Genomic DNA, 25,401 nt, shown 5'->3' with positions numbered 1-25,401 from the left:
AGGGATACATGCACCCCTATGTTTATTGCAGCATTATTTATAATAGCCAAACTAGGGAATCAGCCCAAGTGTCCATTGGCTGATGAATGGATAAAGATGTGTTATATACAGGGGAATATTATTCAACCATAAAAAAAGAATGAAATCTTGCCATTTCAATGACATGGATGGATCTACAGAGTACAATGCTAAGTGAAATAAGTCAGTCAAAGAAAGACAAATACCATATGATTTTACTCTTATGTGGAATTTAAGGAACAAAGCAAATGAACAAAGGGAAAAGAAAGAGACAAACCAAAAAACGGACTCTTAACTATAGAAAACAAACAGCTGGTTACCAGAGGGCAGATGGGTAGGAGGATGGGTGAAACAGGTGATAAGCACTGAGTAATGTATGCAACTTTTGAATCACTATATTGTACACCTAAAATTAATATAGCACTATCTGTTAACTACAGTGGAATTAAAAAATAAAGAAGCCATCTAGAATCTTCTCTATAGTATCTTTTTAATTTTTATTATAGGACCCACCACTGCTGACATTTCTTACTTCCCTCTATGCCTCCTTCACTTCCTACCCTTCGCTCAGCTCCATGCACTAGACTGTGAGGTCCAAGAAGGCATGAACCTTGGCTGACTCACTCACCATGGTAGCTGCAGCACACGGAAAAGCATGTGATTCTTAATATTCCTCAATAATATTTTAATTAAAGCATAAATGAATGGATTGTTATTGAACTAGTGTCTCTTACTTTTGCTTGTTTTAAGGTTTTTTTTGTTTTGTTTTTGGTAATTTATAAAAAGGAGCCATCAAAGGATCTTGCTGCCCCATCCTAGAAGGAGAACGGACCGATATTAATATCCTGACCACCAAATGCCTGGTTATCTCTTGAAGGTATCTGTATTTTATACTATTGCAAATACGTTGTGTTAGTCATTTATTTCTTAGCAGTAAAAGGCTCTACGAAAAACAACTGCTGACTCTTCTCATTTATTCCAGCCCCCCAGCAATGCCTCTAAGATTCTTCTAAGAAAGGGGAAAGCAGACACCAAATAGATCCTCATATAAAAGCATCTTCCTCATCCTGAATCTGATATTTAAATGGTTGATTTGCCGGTGATGGGTAGTAAGGAGGGCACGTGTTGCATGGAGCACTGGGTGTTATACGCAAATAATGAATCATGGAACACTACATCAAAAACTAAGGATGTACTGTATGGTGACTAACATAACACAATGAAAAAATTATTATTAAAAAAAATGAAGAATGCCGAAGAAAGAAATGTTTCGTATTCTCATACACAGAAGCAATTTATTTCTAAGTAAAAGGAGGTTAAAATCTTGAAAAAGGGAAGTATTTTGCATCCTTGACCATTTAAAGAATCTAAACCTAAAGTCAACATCAGCAGTCTTTCTTAGCCTCCTTCTTACCTGGCTCACAGATCCCGCCCTCTAACCCTACGATTCTCCCGGGGCACGTTTGAATGTTACAGAGGGTGGGCTACTCCGAGACTGTACTGATCGAAGTGGGGCCAAGGCATTTCAGAGCCCGAAATTCTCATTGCAGCTAACTTTTAGGAATGGTAATTAAAGTATTGTTTGTAATAGGGAGAGATGGAAAATGATTTAAATATCCTTAAATGTTGTTTTTACAGCAGAGGTAATGAGACAGAAAAATACTAACAACATATAATAGCATGAAAAGCTCAGGTTTATAGGAAAGAACAAAAGCAGTCCTGCTCCAAGTAGATACATTAAAGTTTCCATAGCATGTTCTCATTTTTTCACTTGGAAATAAAATTAGCTGAATTTGACTTCTCTCTGTGACTGCTAATTAGTTTTCCTTTGTGGAGTGTGTGTGAATGACAACGCGTGTGTGAGAGAGAGAGGTTTTCAGCAGCAGTGCCGCTGTCTGGGACTCCTCCTAGGATGACTCTAGATGCTGAATTTGGAGGTGGCTTACGTTGCCCAGACTCCTAGAGGTGCAGAGCTCTTAGACCTGCTGACTGAGGAGGAAGTGGACAAAGGAAATATGTCACCATAACCTTGGACTCAGGGCCACAAGTCTTGAAACTCCAAAACCCAAATGCTGCAAAAAATGGAACAGTTGATAAACTCGGAGCACCTTGGGCAGTTTGATCGAAGGAAGAACAAGGTCTGGTTAAATTTGTCAAATAAAACTGATGGGACTCCCCCCCTCCCCCCATATTTAAGAAGGTTGAGGGAGAGAAATGCCCTTCAGGACTTTTGTCATCCTTTCTTGGGCTTGGGCCTGACTGCTCAGGACAAACAGAGCTCTGCTGTGCCCACTGTGGTGTGTCACTACCTGCGCTTTCAGACTAAACTCAGAGGAAAACAAACACCCCACCTAAAGACTTAGTGATGAATTGCTCTGACCGCGTTTTACAGGTGAAGTGGTTTAGGCCCAGGGAAATCCTGTGATCAAATGCAGCCGGAGGGTCGGTCCGCTGAGCCTTCCGCCCACCTACTGCATTCCCACCTCAAACGCGTGTCAGATCAATGTTCTCCTCACCAAGTCAAGTGTGAGCACGGCCTAGTCAAAACCCTGAGAGCGCAGGGAACCTGGGAGCCCAGGACAGACGAACGCTATCCGCCGAGTTCTAGAGATGGGGAGCGAGAAGCTCCTCTGTGCCCGCTTTGCTCCCTGAAGGATGAGCAAAACATAGACCCGAGACCTGGTGTAGCCTAGCTTACTCAGGTCCCAAGATTTTTAGGAACACAGAAAGAAACTAAAACGCAGAGTCTATGAGGTTGAATTTTACTGATCTCCATTAGCATTTGGTAAAGACTCGGGATTTTAGTATCCTAGTCCTGTCAAAATTGATATAAAGCAAGTGTATACAAGGACAGAGTCAGGGGCGCCTGGGTGGCTCAGTCAGTTAAGCGTCTGCCTTCAGCTCAGGTCATGATCCCAGGATCTTGGGATTGAGCCCTGCCTTGGGCTCTCTGCTCGGCAGGGAGTCTGCTTCTCCCTCTCTCTCTCCCTCTCCCTCTGCTCCTGCTTTCTCTGTCTCTCTCTCATAAATAAATAAAAATCTTAAAAAAGAAAAAAAAAGAGGAGGGCAAAAGTTTAAATCTTTCATTAAAAAAAAAAAAGACATTTAAAACAGTGCAAGTCCTCAATACTAGACGGCGGGTGGTGTATGTTGAGAGAGTTTAGACCTTAGAAGGACTTGGAATACACACGAAATAACCAACACATCTGCATTTTCCTTGGAGGAATATATTCAGTAATAAACCTGGTATTTTTATTCTATTCTATTTTATTCTACTCTGTTCTGTTAATTTGGTCAAAGTTAACAAAGGCTGAAACTGCAGTTGCAAATTCACTCTCCCAAGAAGCAAGGAAGTGACCCATTAATTTTAACTTTCTAAATTATAGTTAACAAAAAAAAAAGAGAAAAAAAGAAAAGGTGATTGAAACCTTAATGCCATATGGAAATAAGAGCAGAGAGAGAAATTTATTTCCAGTTTTGAATAGGTAATAAAAACAGTCGGTAGGAGGGGAAAATAACATTATACTGTAGGTGGCAGATTATTTTGAAGTAACCATATACTAAGGGGTAAAATTATATGAGGTTTAGAGAAGTTTACTGATTTTCAGATACTCAGTTGGTTAAGGGCAAACAGGTTAGTGTAAACTGACTGAAGAAAAAGATATTGTCGTTTTCTCCCATCAAATTAAAGAGGATTCTAAAGGTAAACTTGGGTTTTTTTTGTTTTTTTAATGTCTGTGACATAAACGGTGGTGGATCTCACCTGCCATCAAGCTGGATCGCTGTGGCTAGAACTTGCTGGTAACCACCGTGCTGTACTACGTATTTAAAGAGATATTACCTCTTACTTATTTGGTTGGAAGAAGGTCATCAACAGACAAGTGCTCTCCTGATACTCACAGGAGGGAGCAAAATAGGAGATTGAATGCTTCTTACCCTCTGCAAATAACTGTCTGAACGCATGGGTCTGTCAGGATTCTAGAAGATAGGGAACACTCCGCAGCGGGGAAAGCACTGCGTCTTCGACTCTGATCGTCGGGTGCAAATTATTTAGCAACTGACACATTATTTATAGGTACAAATTGCACAAATTAATCTCATAAATAATTCATTTTGGGGGCTGTGAATTAAAAGTATACCACAGTAAAATAAACATTTATTTCTGCAAAGCTGATATTGATCGTCATTAGATTCGATTTCTTTTTCAAACAAGAGTTTTAGAACACGGCATGAGGCTTTCTAAGGTGTAGAACCGAGCGTGCAGAGTGCAGTGAAGAAAACAAGTGTCCAGATAATCCATGAGCATGCTCTAAAATGCAAAGAGAATTGAGGCAACCGCATCGGGATTTCTGGTGAGAGTTGTCCAGATGATTACATGACTTTTCCAATTCACTTTGGGTATACAGATAGACACTCATGTAATAAGTAGAAATCTCCTAATGTGGGCAAATTATTAACAAAGTCTTTTTTCTTCATGATAGCTCTGAAATATACAGACTCGAAGTAGAAGTATTTTGATAGGGAAGAGAGTAGGTCTTATGTGAACCGAGTGGCAGGCTGTCAAACAATGTCACCAATCAAATTGCAAGAATATGACTCAGGTATCCCATAATTCATTCTAGAAACTTGAGGCAGAAGCAAAAATCTCACTTCCCCACAGTAAGACATAAGAATGTCACTGTGGACCTAAGAGAAAGACAGTCGCAAGTTTGTTTGCTAGTAGACTCCTAGGGAGCTGAACACAAAAATCCAATAAATAATTAGCTCTCCTGTGACAGGCTTCTGAATTACTGTGATACATTAATTGGACAAAATTAGCATGAATTAAGGCAAATAAGTATAACATGTAATTTATTACTTACTAAGCATGGCGCTGCAGTGGAAGCTTCGGATTTCCCTTAAGATTGCTTTAACAGCTATAATGCATTCCTTAATTTACTCTGTGGAAAATCAATTTTTTCAGAGTTCATTAAGCACCAATATGTTACAATGCAACTCTCTAGAGCATAGAGCCTCAATACATTATGCAAATCCATGCCAGTGTGGTACCAATATGTAAATAGCAGTAATAGTATTCTCAGCCTCCTATTGATAAGTCTGACCAGGATAAGAACACCTAGAACTTCTTCAGTCTCTTGACTGTGTATGTTAGCGCTGTTGCGTGCTGTCCTTTGCTAACTAGAGTGCCAATATTTCTTGCAGGATGTATCAAAGCTTTTGTCAATGGCTGGCAGCGGAGTCATTTCTTTCTCATCCCATGTCTTGTCTATGCTAAATAACAAATCAACAAGTGTTTAGTAAGTATATAGCACGGGCCCAGTGGAGCCGTTTTAAAATTTTAATTGATTCTATGCCTCATATACCTAATTTGAGCCAGAGAAACAATTTAGGCTATCAAAGTCACAATTTCCTGGAAATGTATCTCAAATCCTCATTTCACTTGGTATTGGTCTATAGAGGTTACATTATTACCCCAAATAAAAAAACACAACATGTGATTTGACTGCAAATAATTTTGTGAAAAGCAGTGTATTCAAGAAAAATGTAATGAAGGGGCGCCTGGGTGGCTCATTCGTTAAGCGTCTGCCTTCGGCTCAGGGCATGATCTCAGGGTCCTGGGATCGAGCCCCACATCAGGCTCTTCCGCTGGGAGCCTGTTTCTTCCTCTCCCACTCCCCCTGCTTGTGTTCCCACTCTCTCTGGCTCTCTCTCTCTGTCAAATAAATAAATAAAATCTTAAAAAAAAAAAAAAAAGAAAAATGTAATCAAAAGCAATTTGGTTGGCTCTAAACTTTGATATAAAGAATGTTCTTATGAAAAATTAAAATCCACAATATCTGGTTATTCGAGGGCTGGTGATTTCGGTGCCTTGACAGACAGCAGTTCTATAACCCTTTATGATTCCTTTTTTCTTCCCCAATTTTTTTTCCTGTTTTAATTTCTAGTTAATTTTCCACCACTTATTTCTCTGGGTTATTTATAAAAGCATTAAAAATCAGTTAAATCTCAGGGCTCTGAGGTGGCTCAGTGGTGTAAAACCCAACATCGGACTCTTGATATCAGCTCAGGTCATAATATCAGGGTTATGAGACTGAGCCCCACAGTAGGCTCTGTGCTGAGTGTGGAGCCTGCTTAAGATTCTCTCTCTCCCTCTGCCCCTTCCACCCTTGTCTTTCATTTAAAAAAAAAAGTGAGCTCACTCTTAATGTTCAAATAACAGGATGCTATGGACTAAATTATGTCCCCTCAAACTTCCTATGTTGGTGTCCTTACTGCCAATATAGTATTTGGAGATGGAGCTCTTGCAAGGTGATTAGGTTAGGATGAAGTCATGATGGCGGGGCTCTCATGATGCAATTAGTGCCCTTAATAAAAGGCACCAGAGAGTTTGCTTCCTCTTTCTGTCTCTATCATTTGAGGACACAGCGAGAACATAGCCCACTGCAATCCTAGAAGAGGGCTCTCACCAGAATCAACCATGCTGGCACCCTGTTACCACACTTCCAGCCTTCAGATCTGTGAGAAATAAATTTCTGTTGTTGATGCCACCCAGCCTATTATAATATTTGGTATGGCAGCCTGAGCTAAGACAGGCTAACAGTTGGAACAGTCTAAATGTACCCAATCTGGTGGATTACATAAATAAATAATATTAATTTTTAAATACTGATAAAGAGTAAAAGGAAATAAGTTAACTCATAACTCAAAAAATTGAAAAAAAGGAAAAACTGTTAAATTTAGTAAAAGAATAAAAGAAAAACTACTGAGGTAAAAGCTAAAAACTACTGAAGTAAAAAACTGCTACCTTCCATATAATGTAATTGCCATGAAGAAATCACTAACATATTATCTCAATGAACAGTAGACATCACATTTTCATTACTGAAAATAGAGCAGAATGAAGGAGGGCTGGGTTAGGAAGCTGGCTTGGAGAACTAATCCTTAAGTTTTTAAACATTATTAGGACACCAAAATATTTCTGGAAACATTACAAGATGGTTTTACTGGTATTTCCATATTTTCTCTCAGGGAGAACAGCCTATGAGGCAGAAAGAAATATTTGCTATGAACTGGAGGGTGTAATAAAACGTGGTGTACTTTCTCAGGCAGTGGGTGTAGTTCTCTCGGGGCTTTGGTTTTGCTGAATGAAGTGTGCATGTATGGGACCAAACCGACTCACCTGGACTAAGACGAAGTACTTAGCTCTATCTCGGTCTACCCTTCCAGAGTGATAGTCCCTGTCCTTTTCCCTCATGAAATTCTCAGACTCTACATATATGGTGAACAAATATTTCAATAATATCACTGGGAAACGACACCCTGGTGATCATGACTTGCTCTACATCCTACTGTTTCCACGGTTATTTTGTCCCTGCAACACATAAACATTGTTAAGCTGATGTTTTCTGGAATTTTTCAAATCAGTTGGGAAGAAATCAGGTGTTAAGAAGGCTGAGGGAAATTACATTTGCTTGTGAATGGTTTGATTCCCTGGTTTCATGACTTTATATGGACAGAGATTATGTGGGGATATCCTGACACTTCCAGAAAGTTCTGATCACATTTAAATTTTGGCAATAAGAGCTCATAAACATTTATTTTACAATGTCAGTTTTATGAATGTGTTTGATAAACAAATATGATGGTAAGGTCAACAAAGCATGATTCAAAAAGTGTTTACAGGACAGACTGTTATGATATATTTTATCAGACCTCTGATTTATAAGGAGTAGCTAGAAATGAATCTACGTGATAAAATACAGCATTTACTGCCTGTAGAGTGTATAAAATACCAACTCAATCTGTACTGCAGAAGTTTATGTGACTTTTATTACAGGTACTTGGGTTGTTTCTATCTACTTGATAGTTATTTTTTAGGGTCCTTATAACATTCATTTTAAAAATTAATACTCTCAGATCAGATTAAAATCTAAGTATCTGGTAAATAACATGTATCATGAACGATCACGCTGTGAATGAGAATGTTTTTATGAGTGTAATAGCTATGAAATCTTATGATTTGTCATCTAAGTAGTGCTATTAGAATGAAAGCTTTTAAAGACACCTAACTTCTCACTTTCCTAGCAATTTTTTTTTCTTTTTATATAACTATGTTTTCTGAAAGTGCTTTGAATAGTAAATTTTTTTGGTCTGAGATTAATAACCACATCTGCTATCTGTTTACTTCTGTACTTAGTACTAATAATGTCATATTTGCATAGCACGTCTAATGTTGTGCTTTCACGTCTTTTGTGACATGCTGTGCTTACAACAACCATCATACAAATAAATCACTTCCTAGTTAGGATCGTTTTATATGAGATTTTTTTATAACATAAACATTGAGTCACGTGTCTGGATTTGCATCCAGTGTGCACCCAGACATCCGAGAATGCCTACCAAGTATTGAGCACTTCCACCTGCCAGCCATTATGCTTTACATAGTTTATTCTCTTTAATCCTCACAATGACCCAGGGCATGGGCACCTCTACCATTTTTTCTTTATAAATTAGGAAACTGAGGCTGAAGGAGATTAAGTAATTGGCCCAAGTTCACGGAGCTCGTGCATGACAGAGCTAGAAACGGGACCCTGGCCTGCCTGAACGCAAAGCCCGATTTTAATCACGACTCCAGACTGCATCCCTTTAAACCATGGTGACTGGGGACCCGGTTCCCACAGAGTAACATTTTGTTGTCATGATCTTCCCACCTGAGATCTAAACTGTGAGATTTATGCGAGCTGCAGAGGGAGCTTCATCCTTAGTTCTTTCTTACAACCATCGTTCCCTCTGTGGGAAGATTTGCCAGAGGGTTTTTCACCAGCACCATTCTAATGCTCCCCAATCAAATAGAAAACAAAAGTCCTAAAAAGAAAACTTCAAATTTCTCAGTCTTAGCATTACTGACTCTTCTCCCTCAGGGATTATATTTGGTTCTAAACGAGAGAGGTTGGATTCAGAAGCAAACAGCCGAAGTGTGATGAGGAAGAAGAGTTCCAGAGTAAACTAAGTAGGGCAGCCCAAGGAAGCTCAGCGTGAGGAGACAGCCAAAGGTGGTGGGTACAGAGCCATAAAGACAGAGCTGACCGTCAAGTCTGAGTGGTAAATAAGAAAACTATCAAGACTGGGGAAAGCTGCGGGAAAAAAGCTTAGGTGAGCGATTTAGATCTGAAGAGGCAGAAGTGTACTTGGTGAGGAAGGAAGGTGAGCAGAGATTAACTAACTTTCCGACCATGTGCTAGGAGCTTCACATGTGTGCTTTGTCTGACTCACCCGGTAACCTTGTTAGTTAGGAATAAGCATTCCTATTTTGTAAGAAGGAATGGACTCAGAGAAACAAACTAATTAGGACTAGTAAGGAGTGTTATATTTAAGCCAATGTCTGACAGACTCTACAACCTATTCCTTTCCCACTGCCCTGAACATAACAAGACCAGAGTCTTCCCTTTAGGTAGGGCCTGTAATTAATAAGTAAGAATGTGCCTCTGAAAGAAACCATGCAGGGCTAGACATTAATGTAGTTAAATCATGGTCCAAATTGCCCATGCCTTTAAAATTCCAGGAAACTATTTTGAATAATTCTTATTATCAAGAACCATTTTTGTGAGAAGATAAACTTTTGGTCTTCTTGGACTGCCATGCATGTTAATCAAACTTGTCTGTACCTCTAAACAGACCTCTAACTAAAAACTCAGCTGTTATACTGGAACCCTTCCTTTCTTCAGCCCTCACGTTCAGTTGGAAGCCAAGTTACATGAGCCTACTTCTAAATGGCTCTTGAAATGTTATGCTCTTTTCGTTCCCGTATCTAATACCCGGGGAAATGTCAGTGTCATCTCTTACCTGGATGTCAGATGCCTGCTAACGGGGTTTCTGAGTAAATCTTCCTTTACCCAATCTCTCCTTCTAACTGCCACTCTACCTATTAATAATCACCCATGACTCCCTCTTACTTACAGAATAACTCCAAATCCCATAGGTTGGCAAATAAGGCCTTTCACCATCAAGCCCTGATCTATTTTACCAGGCTCATGTCTTGCTACTTTGTTTCCGAACAGTAATGCTTCGGTCCATCTGGATTTAGCCACAGTCAAGAGACTTGAAATTCTGAGATTTTACCCTATTTGTAAAGTAGCAAGTTGACCTGCAATAATTTCATGAGTTTTGTCAAAACACACGACATTCTTGGGTCAGAGACACAGGACTTTATTATTCACAGCAATAGTAGTAGCTAAAATAGCAGTATTTTTTTGCTTTGATTCCCAAAGCCCTAATTCCTACATAGTGACTCACAGGGGTTGGGTGATACCTGCACGTGCAGTGGGTTGAATTACAGGAGAAACCCCCTGAGCTTAGGGTAATTAGTACTTTATAATGGGCAGTAGGCATGGCAGCTTCTGCTCTGGAGGGAAATACTAATCTTCATTTTACTGGATAATAAGTATGCCTGTCTTTTGATCTGGAGAGAGACGCTATCTCTATCCATTTCCCTGTAAGGCTAAGGGGAATGGTGATCAAATCATGGTAGTAGCCGTCTTGTGAGGAATGGCAGACCCAGCAGTCAGTTAAACATAAGACTTGCAGCAGTTTGGGAGAACTACCTCAGGGTGTTTTTGTTCATAAAGAAGCCTCCAGGGTGGCTGACAAACCACAGATCTTAAGGCTGCTGTCTCTCCACTAAGATTCTCACCCATTTTCCTTCTTCTCATCCTCGTTCCAATGCCATGGTTGTTGCTTCTCCCCCAAAGCAATGAAATCAGTCTGCCCCACACCTGCAGCTACGGTGCCATATTGTTTCCCAACTATCTCCTATTTACGTCCTAATTTGTCATCTGGAAACATCAAATAGAAGAGGGACAAGTGCATCTCTATAAAATTTACACATTATGCCACCCGCTTTGGCCTACGTGGGCCATATTACTGGGGACTTGGTGAGCAGCATGCTTAAATGAGCATTCATTTTCTTATCATCTAGAATCACAATAATCTAATAAGAGAATCTAGGTGACTGCACCACAGTTACATTTGAATCCCCTCTTTACCAGGCAGATTCCCAGAGGTCAGAGACACTAGCATACGTGGGGTTACTGTTAAGGGAAAGATGTATCATGTTCAGGAATGGTGGGGCAGAATGCCACATTTTCAAAATAGATCCACAAATGCCCCAGCTTTTTTGACCTGCTCATTGCTCATGAAGCAGGTGAGAAGAAATCATCCCTTTCTGAGACAACTGACTTCAGTGACCAAACTGACTTGCTAACACTGTGGACCAGGAGGAGGTAAGGGAGGTAGAGTAAAAAATATTTTTGACTTGACACTTAAGGAAGCCTTTGCAGAGCTCAATAAAATCAGATCCTGTGTATGCATGGAAGGTCTGTTGAATATTGGCAATATAAACCCAAAGTTGAGTGGCTTTTTCAATAAAAGGTAAAGCATTATCAGAATGTAAATTGTTCGAGAAGCCAAAATGCAACACAGATCGTTTCAAGGACCATAATGGTAGAGCCAGAATCAACTGATCTGACTAGCACAACGATGTCAACAATGGTGAGGGCACCACCAACAGCTCAGAGAGGGAGATCAAAGTTCTTACAGAGATAATCTGCTAGAAGTGAAAGGAAGGAATGCCCCTTGTAATGTGTCTTCTTCCCCTGTGTGACAAATGGATCAAGTTTGGCAGAAACCACAGTCTGGCATGCAGAAGCATCTGTGTCTGAACATAGTATTTTATTTTGTGCTTGGTCTACGACTGCTGATGTCTCCATTTCCATTAAGATGAAGGGTCAACCGGGGGCGCCTGGGTGGCACAGTTGTTAAGCGTCTGCCTTCGGCTCAGGGCGTGATCCCGGCATTATGGGATCGAGCCCCACATCAGGCTCCTCTGCTACGAGCCTGCTTCTTCCTCTCCCACTCTCCCTGCTTGTGTTCCCCCTCTCACTGGCTGTCTATCTCTGTCGAATAAGTAAATAAAAAATCTTAAAAAAAAAAAAAGATGAAGGATCCACTGTAATCATGGCAATCTAGGTGGTTTAGGGTCTAACAGTGCTTGATTCCATTCAGTCTCATTAAAGAACTGTAGATACTGTAGGCATCTATATGAGTGACCCAGACAGTCTGATCAAAAGTCACAATTTATTTCCACAGTTTACAACCTCAAAAAGGAGTGTCTTTAATCTGATAATCTGTAGTTTTCCAAGTGGCAGACCAAACACTGGCAACAGACTAAGAGTTAGTAAAAATATAACAAGATTCATCAAGGGGAGTAGCAAATGAAAACAGCTTTGCATTAGTCCCCCCGAGCAGAATTACCAAGTCTATTTTGGTCCCACACTAGCCACTGCTGAGTTGAACAGCCACAGCGGCTCAATGGACAACAAGATTCAGTTCAGCTGAACTATGAGTGAACCAGGCCCAGACATTTAGAGTGATTTCTGTCAAGCAAAAGCTCCATTGAATCAGCAGCTTTGACTCAGGTGGCAGAGTGGGGAAGAAGTTTCTCCCAAAGGGAAAGCTGACACTGTTTCATACAAGGCTGAAATGCTGTGGCCGGATGGCCCTCTTCTTGGCTACACCATTTCTATTTGACAAGGAAGGCTTGTTGAATCTTTCCCATCTTGTTAGTCATTGAAGCTAAGCTGACCTACCCTAAAATGGTAATATCAGACAAGAGACTTACAAGACCTCCTTGGGTCAGGTGTTCAGTTTCAACAGGAACCTAGCAGTAAGTAATATCTGCTTTTCAACAAGATGGACCTTCTGGTCATGTCAGGAAGGTTGCCACCCCTTGCCAGAAGCTCCCATTGGCCAAATCATCGGTCACAGAGATTTAAAGCTCAAAGAGGTCACAAGATCTGTGGGATTCCAAAGATAAAAGCACTTTTCTACGTGCAGCTCTTCCTAATCAGAAGAATCTCACTGCCACAATTGGGAGGGAGAGGCACAAGCAGATAATATCTCAATTCCTACTCTACATTCAGATGTAAAACCAACAAAAGCATTGAGTTGGCCCAAATGGCCATGCCCACCTGTCATGCTTCCCTTCACTTCTGTGAAACCTGCCCAAATCCCATTAGCTTTTGAGACATACAGCAAAGGGAGATCCATGGAAAAGTTTTACGAACCATCTATTTTCCAAGAACACAACCTGCCTTTATGCTCTGTGCTACTGTTCATGAGATTCCCTCTGCCTGTTATGTCCTTCTCATCTCTCTCTGGAGATCTGGCAAGTTTTGTCTCTTTTAGAGCCCATCTCAGGTACAGCATTCTCTGTGAAGGCTCTGCTAACTACATCCATTGGGCTATGCATACTGCTGTCCCTTCAGGGTTCCCATGGCCCGTTTCTGCACGGTAAGAATCACACTGCTGTAATTATTTGTTTACACACAGCTAGACTATAAGGTTTTCAGGGCAGGGGCCATGCCTTGCTCATTTTTTTATCCTTGCTGTCTGGTGTCTGTTTGTGTACTGAGCCCCCTTCTGAGTGGTGGGATGAGTATCAAAAAGTCAGCTCCTACTGGAGGAGCACCAGATCTACCTTTCACTTTTTGATATCAAACAAAAATAGTCTTAATTCTGTCCTGTTACCAGAATGAAATATACTTTCATATCGAAGCTGAATATAATAAAATGAGAATGTTAGGAAAGCACATTTATGGCTTATAGGTGAGACTGCTGATATGATACTAAAAGTAACAGGATTGAAGTCAGTTTGTCTAACATCAAACCTGCTGCAAACCTCATTTGGCTACAATTAGTTTTGACAGACAAATTAAAACTAACAACACTAGAGTTTTGGGGAAGACGGCAGAGGAGGAGGATCCGAACTCACTTCATCCCACGGACACATCACGATAACATCCTACATCTAGACAACTAACTCCGAAAACAGCCTTGAGATGCAGAACAGACCTCCCAAATCTAATCACAGAGGAAGGCCACACTGAAAAGGGTAGGAGAACAGAGACATGGTTAGGAACCAAACCCTGATGAGACTAAACACAAGCAGGAGGGACATCACAAGCAAAGGGATGTAAGAGGATCCAAAAGTAAGAGGATAGGCTCCCCCAGCACTGGGGGCCTAAAATGGGAAGATGAGCCCCCTATTTTCTGGCTTTGAAAACCAGAGGGGCTTAACTCTGGGGGATTTAAAAACCAGTGGGGTTTAACTCCAGGAGAGCTGGAAGTTGATAGGAATCTCTGCCCTTAAACCAGCCACCAAATGACTCAGCTAAAGACACAGGATAGAAGTAGCAATTTGAAAAGCAACTGGAGCATATGTGAAGGAGACTTATTGACTTATCTTAGAACATATACTGGAGGCCAGAGATCTACAGGAAATTTCTCCAGTAACAAAAGTGCCAGCAGGCACCATTTCTCTTCCCCTCCCCTAGCCTAAATAGCTGGAAGCTTGTAGAAGTCAGCCCTAACACTCTCCATCCACTTGTTAATACCAGTAACCCTGCCCCCATGTTCCCCTCTAGACCCAGTCCATCAAACTCACCCACTTGGGCAGGTGCGCCTCCAAAGCAGCTCCTGCCCTGCTATACTGAGCAGGCAGCCCAGGCTAGGACTGGCACCACCCCAAAGTGACTCCTACCCGTGAGAAGAGGGGGGATAATCCCATATACCAACACACCCACAATTCCTGCAGCCAGGCCTCTTAGCTGGCTGTGCAGGAAGCAAGCCCTGCCCATTGGGGCACCTGTGGCTATGGTAAAGAGGCTAATTGCAGAGAGCTAGGCTGACTTCCAGCCCTGCCCACCAATGAGTCAGCAGGGGCTGCAAACAGGCCTCTCAACAGCATGGGAAACAAACTTTGTCTAGCACACCCAGAGCAGGGAAAGCAGGTCACGGCAGCCAACTGGGCCGAAGGCAATCATGGTTCAGTCACAACAGGAGGGCACATGCAGCCCACACAGGGGATACCTCTGGAGCAGCTGGTTCTGGTGATCAGGGGGATTGTGCTATAGGCACCACAGGATGTCTTCTACACAAGGCCACTACTTCAAGACAAGGAGATGTAGCTGACCTACATAAAACACAGAAACAAACACGAGAGTTAGATAAAATGAGGGGACGGAGGAGTATGTCCCAAATGAAAGAATAAGACAAAAATCACAGTAAAAGACCTACATAAAATGGAGAAAAGCAGTATACCTGATAAAAAATTCAGAGTAATGGTGATAAAGATACTCACTGGACTTGAGAAAAGAGTGAATAAACTCCATGAGAACGTTAACAAAGAGATAGAAAATATGAAAAAGAATGAGTCAGAGCTGAAGAATTCAGTAACGGAAATAAACAGTACACTACATGGAATCAACTGCAGATTAGAGGATGCAGAAGAAAAGATCAGTGACCTGGAAAACAGGGTAATGGACAGCAACCAAGCTGAATAGCAAAAAAATTTAAAAATAATAAAAAAACAGACTATGTTAAAAGAATTCTGTGACATCATCAAACTTAATAACATTTGCATTATAGAGATCCCAGAAGGAGAAGAGAGAGAAAGAAGGGGGTAGAAAACTTATCTAAAGAAATAATAGCTGGATCATTCTTCAGCATAGATCACCTATTAGGCCACAAAATAAGTCTCAATAAATTTAAGAAGACTGAAATATCAAAAGTGTGTCTTGACCACAGTGGTATGAAACTAGAAAACAATTATAAGAGAAAATAGAAAATAGAAAATAGAAAAACACAAACACATGGAGGCTAAACAACATGCTACCAAATAACAAATGGGAAAACAAAGAAATCAAAGAGGAAATAAAAATACATGGAGACAAATGGAAATGAAAACACAATGGTCAAAAATCTTTGGGGTGTGGCAAAAGCAGTTTTAAGGGGAGAGTTTACAACAATACAGGCCTACTTCAAAGCATGGTGAAAATCTCAAATAAACAACCTAAACCTACACCCAGAGGAACTAGAAAAAGAACAACAAACAAAGTCCAAAGCTAATAGAATAAAGAAAATAGGGGTGCCTGGGTGCCTCAGTCAGTTGGGTGTCTGACTTTGGCTCAGGTCATGATCAGGGTCCTGCCAGGGTAGTTCAATATTCATAAACCAATCGATGTGAAATATCACATTGACAAGAGGAAGGATAAAAGCCATATGATCATTTGAATAGATGCAGAAAAAGCATTTGACAAAGTACAGCATCCATTCAAATAAAAACTATCAACAAAGTGGATTTATAGGAAACATACTTTAACATAATAAAAGTCACATATGAAAAACCCGTAGCTAACATCATACTAATGGTGAAAAACTGAATTTTTTTTTTTTAAAGATGGGGAAGAAAACAAGGATGTCCATTCTCACTACTTGTATTTAACAGTACTAGAAGTCCTAGTTTCAGCAGTCATGCAAGAGAAAGAAATAAAAAATATCCAAATTGGTAAGGAAGAAGTAAAAGCACCACTATTTGCAGGTAATATGATACTATGCATAGAAATCCCTTAAGACTCTGCGAAAAAACTATTAGAACTGGTAAATGGATTCAATAAAATTGCAGGACACAATATTAACATACAGAAATCTGTTGTATTTCTATACACTAATAATGAAGGAGCAGAAAGAGAAATTAAGAAAACAATCCCATTTACAATTGCGCCCAAAAGAATAAAATACCTAGGAATAAATGTAATCAAGGAGGTGATAGACCTATACTCTGAACACTGTAAGACGCTGAAGAAAAAAACTGAAGACAACACAAACAAATGGAAAGATACACCATGTTCATGGTTAGAAGAACTGAAATCATTAAAACGTCCATACTACCCAGAGCGATCTAAGGGGTTAATATAATCCCCATCAATATACCAATAATATTTTTCACAGAACTACTACAAATAATCCTAAAATTTGTATGGAACCACAAAAGACCTCAAATAGTCAAAACAGTCTTTAGAAAGAACAAAAATGAAGATATCACAATCCCAGATTTCAAGATATAACTCTGATGGCTATAATAATCAAAACAGTATGTACTGGCACAGAAAACTGAGGCATTGATCAATGAAACAGGATAGAGGGCCCAGAAATAAACCCACATCTATATAGTCAAGTAATCTATGACAAAGGGGACAAGGCTATACAATGGGGAAAGACCATCTTTTCAACAAACGGTGTTGGGAAAACTGGACAGCCACATGCAAAAGAATGAAACGGACCATTTTCTTACACCATGCATGAAAATAAACTCGAAATGGATTAAACACTTAAATGTAAGACCTGAAAACATAAAACTCCTAAAAGAAACCACAGGAAATAATCTTGGATGTCCGCTTTAGCAACATATTTACGGATATGTCTCCACAAGCAAGGGGGGAAAAAAAGCAAAAATAAACTCTAGGGACCACACCAAAATAAAAAAGCTTTTGCACAACAAAGGAAACCATCAGCAAAACAAAAAAGCAACATACTGAATGAGAGAAGGTATTTGCAATATAGCCAAAAGAGGTTAATATACAAAATATATAAAGAACCTAATATAACTCAACACCAAAAAATAAAAAATCTGAATTTTAAAAATAGGCGGAGGACCTGAAAAGACATTGTTCCAAAAAAGACATACAGATGGCCAACAGACACATGAAAAGCCACTCAGTATCACTAAACATCAGGGAAATGAAAATCAAAACCACAATGAGATAGCACCTCACACCAGAGGTGTGAAAGGCTAGTACCAAAAAGAGAAGAAATAACGGGTGTTGGCAAGGATGTGGAGAAAAGGAAACCCTTGTGCACTGTTGGCAGGAATGTAAACTGATGCAGCCACACTGGAAAACAGTTCCTGAAAAGCTTTAACAAAATAGAAATATCATATTATTCAGTAATTCCACTGCTCGGTATTTATCCAAAGAAAACAAAAACACTAATTCAAAAAGATATATGCACCTCTATGTTTACTGCAGTATTATTTACAATAGTCAAGATATGGAAGCAAGCCAAGTGTCCATCTACAGATGAATCAACAATAAAGATGCGGTATATACATATAATGGAATATTACTCAGCCATAAAAAGAATGAGTTCTCGCCATTTGTGACAACATTAATGGACCAGAAGGTAGTATGCTAAGTGAAATAAGTCAGGCAGAAAAGGACAAATACCATATTATTTCACTTACATGTGGAATCTAAAAAACAATACAGACAAACAAATAAAAAACAGACTCTTAAATATCAAGGACAATCAGGTGGTTGCCAGAGGGGAGGCAGGTTGGGGGTAGGGCAAAATAAATAGAGGGGATTAAGAAGTACAAGTTTCCAGTTATAAAATAAATAAATCACTGAGATGAAAAGTACAGCACAAAGAATATGGTTAATACTGTTTTAATAATTTTGTACAGTGACAGATGATGACTATACTGCGGTGAGCACGGAGTAACTTACAGAATTGTCACATCAATACATTGTGCATCTGACACTAATATAATGTATGTCAATTACACCTCAATAATAAAAAGTTTCTTTAAAAATATTATAAAGCACTCACTGAGCATTTATTAGGTTATAAGCGAAGTACAAGTGATTAACTGAGATAAATGTAGGGCAGACTGAGTTTGTTTCCTGATTCTATTAACTATAAACGGAGTCAAGTTATCTCACTTTCCTATTTATTTTTTCCTCCAATTAGGGTAAATAGTAATAGCGTCTATCTCAGAAGATAGTCATGAAAAAATAGATAAGCACATAGACTAGGAGCACAGAATAATGCCCGGTAACAATATGGCCCCAGTAAACTACACGGCAAGTGACTGAGTAATGTTGGGGAGCCAACACAAATGGGCACTCAATATGTAACATTTGCATTAATGGGTATTAATACCCTTAGATAACATTTGTGTTTTTAATGTCTATTATTTTATTTGATCCTTAAATACAGCTGTGAGACTAGTAGTATAAGTAGCATTCCTTTATCTTATTCGATGGTCAGAAAACAAAGTCTCAAAACTGGTGACCTGGACATTGTCACATGGCTTGTTATTAACAAGTCCAGACTTTTAGCTATATCTTTTCACGCCACTGTCTCTACCCACTGCCTGTGACCACACCGTCTTCATTTATTTCGCCTCAGCCAGAATAACGCTCAATGAGTCTATTCACTATGGGCATATCATCCTCTAACAATTTCTGAGACTTTTTTTTTCTGAGACTTTAAATTGAAATTAATGATCAACAACCATTTCAATGTGTATGAGTATTTTCACCAGATTTCTCAGCTCAATTTAAAATATACAGCCAATTACGAATTACTGCAGTCAAATTTGTAAGATGCATTGAATTTTAGTGGCACCAGATCCTTTTGGAAATAGGAGCCTTGTAAACAGAAACTGTAAAAATAAATTATTTTACCAGGATCTTCTTTCTGGGGGGTTTATAATGTTTTCCCGGTGCTGCTCAATGTGTGGCTCAGTCAACCTACAGTATTCTTTTGTCTGTGTTTTGACATTTTCTTCTAAAGTGCCCCACGCTGCCTTTGTTGCTCAGTCTTTGCTGCTGCTTCTTCTGGGAATAGTTTAGTCTGTGTTGCTTTGCATGTTTTAGGGGTTTACAGGCTTCCTTTAGCAATAATTCAGTGTTGGCTTGTTGTCTCTGTTATCACTCGGGTACACTGGCCTTATTGCAAAAGCCTATACACTCATGTTTCACCACTGTCTAATGTCTTTTTTTTTTTTTGCACTTAAAATTTTTTCTCCTTTTTTCAAACAAGATCCCATAGTAGATACTTCACGCATTTAACTACTCTGGCTTTCTCATGGCCAAATACCCATTTGGTATTTACACAGGCTCCAATGGCAGAATAACTTTCTTTACTGACTGTACAGCCTAGGAAGAATTCCCACCCACCCTTCCCCCAGGGAATCCTCCATTTGTAGCTAGAAAGAACTTCTGTCGAGCAGAACCACCAGAAAGTCAGGTACCCTCAAGAACCAGCAATACTGTGCCTACTGGTCACTTCCATTCCTTCATTTTGTTAGTATACTTTGGCTAAAATTAAAAAAGGCTACACATCAGAAGTTTGTAGCAATACGCCTAATTTCCTCTCTGTTCAACTCTACCATGCATTAGTTGTGGTTTAAAAATACATGAAAAGTCCAATAAATTCATTTTTAAAAATTTCTCCTAGAGGCAAGACAGTAGGACAAAGTGAGAAATGTCACAAATAAAACGCTTCTATTTGTTATTGTCACAAATACGCACTATATGTTTTTTCAACAGTAGGAATATATTTGTGAAATATAGTGAGGGTCACTCTAGTGTTAAGTTAGGTAGAGAATAAAGGTGACTTGGGTCCTCACTAGGGTCCTCTTCCAGCTGTCTCCACTTTATTAAGGGAAGGAGAAAAGGAAAATGTATAACTGGAGGAGAGTCTGGAATATTTGCAACTTCTCAAAGATTACTGTAATTAAGATTAAACAGTAGATTTATTTTATTTGGCCTGCATGCATTCTTTTTTTTTTTTTTTTCCATTTAGGCTTATCTTCAAAGGATTGTTTCAATAGTTGTGAAAGTTCAAACTCTCATACCTTAAACAAAACATTGATATTATTGGTTGGTACACAATGGCTTTATGGAAAACTAATCTAACCAAATATTGGCACTGAGTGCAGAAATTTCTATAATCTTGAACAACACACAAGAGGGTCTAGGAGGGGTTGGGCAGGAAAGGGTGGAACTCGAACACCAACAGCTACAGAAAAATATCTCTTTCTGATTTCCACAAAGGGTGGCAAACATCTGTTTTACTAGTTTCTTCAGACATGCTCCTGGGGCCTCCCTGTGTGAGGGCCTAGAATTCCACTAACCCCCTTTGTCATTACTAAGCCCTAAATACACTTAGAGTTAACTTTTCTTTTTTCTTTTTTTCCTCTTTTTTCTTTTTTTTCTTTTCCTTCCTTCCTTTTTTTTCCTTTTCTTTCTTTCCTTTTTTCTCTTTTCTTCCCTCCTCCCTCCCTTCCCTTCCTCCCTCTCTTCCCTTGTTTTCTCTTCTTTTTCTCTTTCTTTCTTTCTTTCTTTCTTTCTTTCTTTCTTTCTTTCTTTCTTTCTTTCTTTCTTTCTTTCTTCTGTTCTTAAATCACATCCTTATCATTTCAAAGGTCAAGGCCATTTCCTATTAGAATGAAGGGATGGCTGGGACAATGATGCTACATTCCACAATATCCCTTTGCACAATATCTCTTTGCATAATATTTCCAAATGATACAAGATTCACAAGGAAACCAAGTTAAAAACATACCTCTTTGTGGGTCGGATGGGATGCCATCTAGTGTCACCTGTCATGTCTTCTTCTCCAGAAGTAGACCATAAACCTAGGGGAAAAGATTTTCTAGTTATTATACTATTCCCAGAGCTACTGATAAAGATATTGGGAAATACTCTCCAGGAGTTCACAGGCTGTATAATTTATCAGTGAAAGGGTATTTCCTATGACTCCCTCTTTGCCACATCATACCTGATGGCTTGCATGCTGAAACACTGAGGTCAAGAATCCCTAATCTCCTTGCCCCTGAGAGCTCCTAGGACTTTAAACATTTTTTAAATTAAGCTCAATTAGCCAACATATATAGTACACCATTAGTTTTTGATGTAATGTTCGGTGTTTAAATATTTTGAATGTTTGCTTACATTTAAAAACAGTGATTTTCTACATGCAAAAGCTAAATTTGTGTCCTTTTCTCAAAGTCTGGCACCATGGGGCCTGTGAATCCCATGCCTCCACAAAAGATGGAGCTGGGCGATATGTCTCTTTATATGAGACAGTTCCTCATCCATTCAAAGGAACCAGCTCATCTTGAACATGTATTTACATGTCTTGACTAGCGCCCCTGGGCATTTGAGTTTGGCACAAGTGAAGGTCATTATCTCATACCATTAGCCTTGTTTTGAAGAAAATTTTTATTGAAAAAGAATATACATAAATCATGCACATAGCTGTGTATACCTCACTGAATTTTTACAAACTAAACATACCCATGTAATCAGCATCAAGATTAAGAAGCAATATTATGAGCACCCAGAGACTCATGAGTGCCCCTTCCAGGGCCACTCATCCCTAAATAACATTAACTGACATCTAACCAGCCCTGATTTTACCACACTTCTAGAATGTTTGCCAAGTGTTTGAATATATTTTGTCTCCTATGATCCTTACAACACTGGGAGGTAGGTGGGGTGGGGCAGTTAATCAGACAAAGAATGCAACTTCATTTACTCAGTGCCATCTTTCCTTGCCTTCATCATGGTATTCCATAATTTGGGCAGTATATTCTGGGAATAACCTGAATAAAATCCACGTTAAAATCCTCCTACCCTACTGAAATAACTACACTTGAGATGTTATATAACAGATAATAAAACCCGACCCACAGAAAGAGCCTGTTATTTCAAGCAGTGGGAGACTCCAGTGCAGAACTTCTCTTTCCCCTCCAGCCTTTATTCATGGTGCTTGTTTTGAGGGCTCCCGGGTGCTGCTCTGATTAGAAGTGAAGAATACAGTTGTTAGAACACTGCTGCAGCTGTATGCTCCGCTTTCAAAGTTCCTATATTACAGGGATATTGCAATGGCTCTGAAAATACATAAAGCATTATTGTTATGCTTAGCATGAGCCTTGTAATACTTCCATTTGGGGAATTTATTTTGATGGAAATAGCTCATTAGACCAGAAAATGCCTGTTTTGTTTTCATTTCATTTAAAAAAAAAAAAAAATCTGTGCATGTTTGCATAGCAGGTAGAGTTAAAAACCCAGTATAGCGAGATTTTAGCTGTTTTTTCTTCCCTTTCAAAAACAATAACAGAAAAGAGACTTTATATATAATATACCCCAATTTACTTGAAAATAATGAATGCATACAATTTTGCATCCTCAAGTATTAATTATAGAGGAATTTATAGTAATTTATAATGCATTAGAAGATTATTTTTTTAAGAGAACTTGGCCAAAGCCAATGGTAACTTTAGCTCTCATTTATAATAATGGAATAACTGCACTGAAACTTGACTTTTTATTCTAATCATATAATTGAAAAATAACATTTAACATACCCCTAACATGATGAACTCATTAAAAAGCTTTTTATTTGTTATTTCACAATAGTTAAAATAATTAACTTGTTTTAAACAAAAATTTCAGCCCTTATTTTCCTAGTTCTTTACAGACTAACAAATAGTAGTGGAGTTGTTTCTTCAATTATGTCACCATATATGTCCAAATAAACTGCAAATATATTGAATTATAGTGCCCTGATGGTTCTGTTTAAGAAACCTTCTATAACTGCAAACTTGCATGGTATTGTGTCTCTAGAATTAATAGGCATTTTTTTTTTTTCTTTTATGTAAAAGAAAACCAAGATCTTCCAAGGTTGGTCTAAGGAGGCTGAATCAATTGTAGAATAAGGGGCAGGTGGATTTTTATGGTCTTCTTTTTGGGGATTTTACCGTATTTTCCCCTACTGTACTTGTAACTCTAACCCTGATCCCAATTTTGTTCTGAGAAGTAGGTTTAGGGCTTTTCTGTTTATTCCATTTTGACCCGCCTTCACCTTCATAACCTGCAATGCAGCTTAAGTAAGGCGTTCGAAGACAGGACTCTAGCTCTTTCAGATGGAAATAAATGAGGGACGTAGATAAACTAGACTATTTGGCTCATGAGGCAGAACTTAATTTCAGCTAGAATTTTACTATTAGGATAGGATAGGTCGTTTCTGGGTCCCCAGAGGCCTGTTCTTAATAGAAGCCATATCTGACCACTGCCCCTTGGAAACACCTTCAAAAATATCTAGAAGTCTCAGCGTTAATAGGAAGATGGAGAGGCAGAAATAGAGTTGGCTCTTTTTTTTCTTTCACATTTCTTATCTAGAGACAAGAAATCACTCTTCGGTGAGTGATTGGTCCTCAGACCTCAGGAGAGACCTCATCTGCCCACAGAAGCGGACCCTTGGCTTGAAGCCTCCACAGGACAGATTGGGGTTGAACAATACAGTAACATTACCTCTCCCCTTAGCTGTCACACCAAAGGTGCACTTATGCAGAAAGGGGTGCTTGCTTTGTGTTTTTAACCCATGAGAGAAAGCCCTTTATTTCTATCCCCGCAGTAAGGTACCCAAATTCCTTGTTATCCTCTGGCAGAGAAGGGACAGATTTAGCCTTAATGAGGGAGAAAAAAAAAAAAAATCCTTTTGGGGGAGGGGGGTGAGACCTCCACAAAAGGGCTGATCAGCTAAAAATAAAAATCTTGACAAAATATTTGTATAGCTAAGCAACACGGTTATCTCTGGTCCCTTCCAGATCATGGTGGTTGATATTTTGTACCAACCTTCTCCTTCTCTGAGGCCTTACCATCTACCTGTTGGGTGTGCTTTCTCTAATCTCTGCCCCATGGTAGATAGGGGTTTGCTGTGACCAGGTTTCTACCAGCTTTGTGTGTGTGTATGTTGGGGGGTGGGTGGAGTAGGGAAGGTGAGATATGTGCATAAAGGTAATATGCACATATCAATTAGGACTCTTTTTACTGCAATTTACAGACATCTAATTGGACCAGATTAAGAAAGCAGATTCGTTGGTTTATGTAGCTGGAAAGAATACTGGGGTAGTTAGCTCTTTCAAAGAATATTCAGTAAGGGCAGGAAACAGAGATCTAATGCTATGTGCTCTAACCTTATTTCTGTTAGTCTCTCATGTCTGCTGCTCTCTGACTGGTTGCATTCTATAGTCTCTTCCAGCTCTGCTGGAGAAAAAGTTCATTTCCCTCAGCATCCTTCCACATATTCTAAGACTGGACTGTTGGTTTTGCTTCTGTCAGGGGCTCCTTTCTTGGGCAACTGCTTTTGGAATTCAGCCCCACAGACATGGAGTAGCATCTGGGACCAGAAGAAGACACGTAGGTTGAGAAATTTTGCTGCCTATCAAAAACAAGCAAACCAATAAACAAGAACAGTATATCCAGCAGTTCTCTCTGCAGAGTGTGCATGCATCCTGCTCCATCTCTCACTGTCAGTGAGGGTTCAAGCCTGTTTCTTCCTGAGTTTACCAAGTGCAAAAACAATTGTCATGAATATATTCCCCCATGAAGAAGGTGTATTCCTGCTAATCACATGCCACCATTGCTTTGGCACCATTCCTTTTGAAATATCTCTGCCATCATTTACTGAAAGTGCATTGGTCTTATTGTTGGACTCAGCCATTTCGAAGGGCCTCCCTTTAGCTAAAAAATGCTTCTGTCTTTAATCAGTATTTTCTTTCTGAACCTTAAGTTTCTCTCCGGATGATGGTGGTATATGTATATTTCAGCTTTCCTTATTACAGTTACAAATGGACAACTGCGAATGTGTGCTTTTTTGAGAAAATAGAGAAAATCTGGCTTCAAGATGTGT

General features: G+C 39.4%; 1 protein-coding gene across 9 annotated transcripts in view; it reads right to left on the bottom strand.

Moving 5' to 3' along the window:
- Positions 1-25,401, bottom strand: part of LOC148110362 (uncharacterized) — a 296,218-nt gene that overhangs the window by 141,176 nt on the left and 129,641 nt on the right. For 6 of the 9 annotated variants that reach the window (XR_015723895.1, XR_015723896.1, XR_015723897.1 and 3 more), the window contains exons 3-4: positions 21,268-21,340; positions 14,944-15,046 (exon numbers count right to left, since the gene is read on the bottom strand). The gene's annotated coding sequence lies outside the window, so the exon portion shown is untranslated. The remainder of the gene's footprint in view (positions 1-14,943; positions 15,047-21,267; positions 21,341-25,401) is intronic. The other 3 variants (XR_015723898.1, XM_087860878.1, XM_087860879.1) reach the window with 1 other exon arrangement.

Source organism: Ursus americanus, chromosome 3, assembly GCF_024610735.1.
Source record: "Ursus americanus isolate L20-20 chromosome 3, mUrsAme1.1.p, whole genome shotgun sequence".
Classification (NCBI taxonomy): Eukaryota; Metazoa; Chordata; class Mammalia; order Carnivora; family Ursidae; genus Ursus; species Ursus americanus.
The sequence above is the reverse complement of the archived record's forward strand: the minus strand, read 5'-3'. Positions and strand labels throughout refer to the sequence as shown.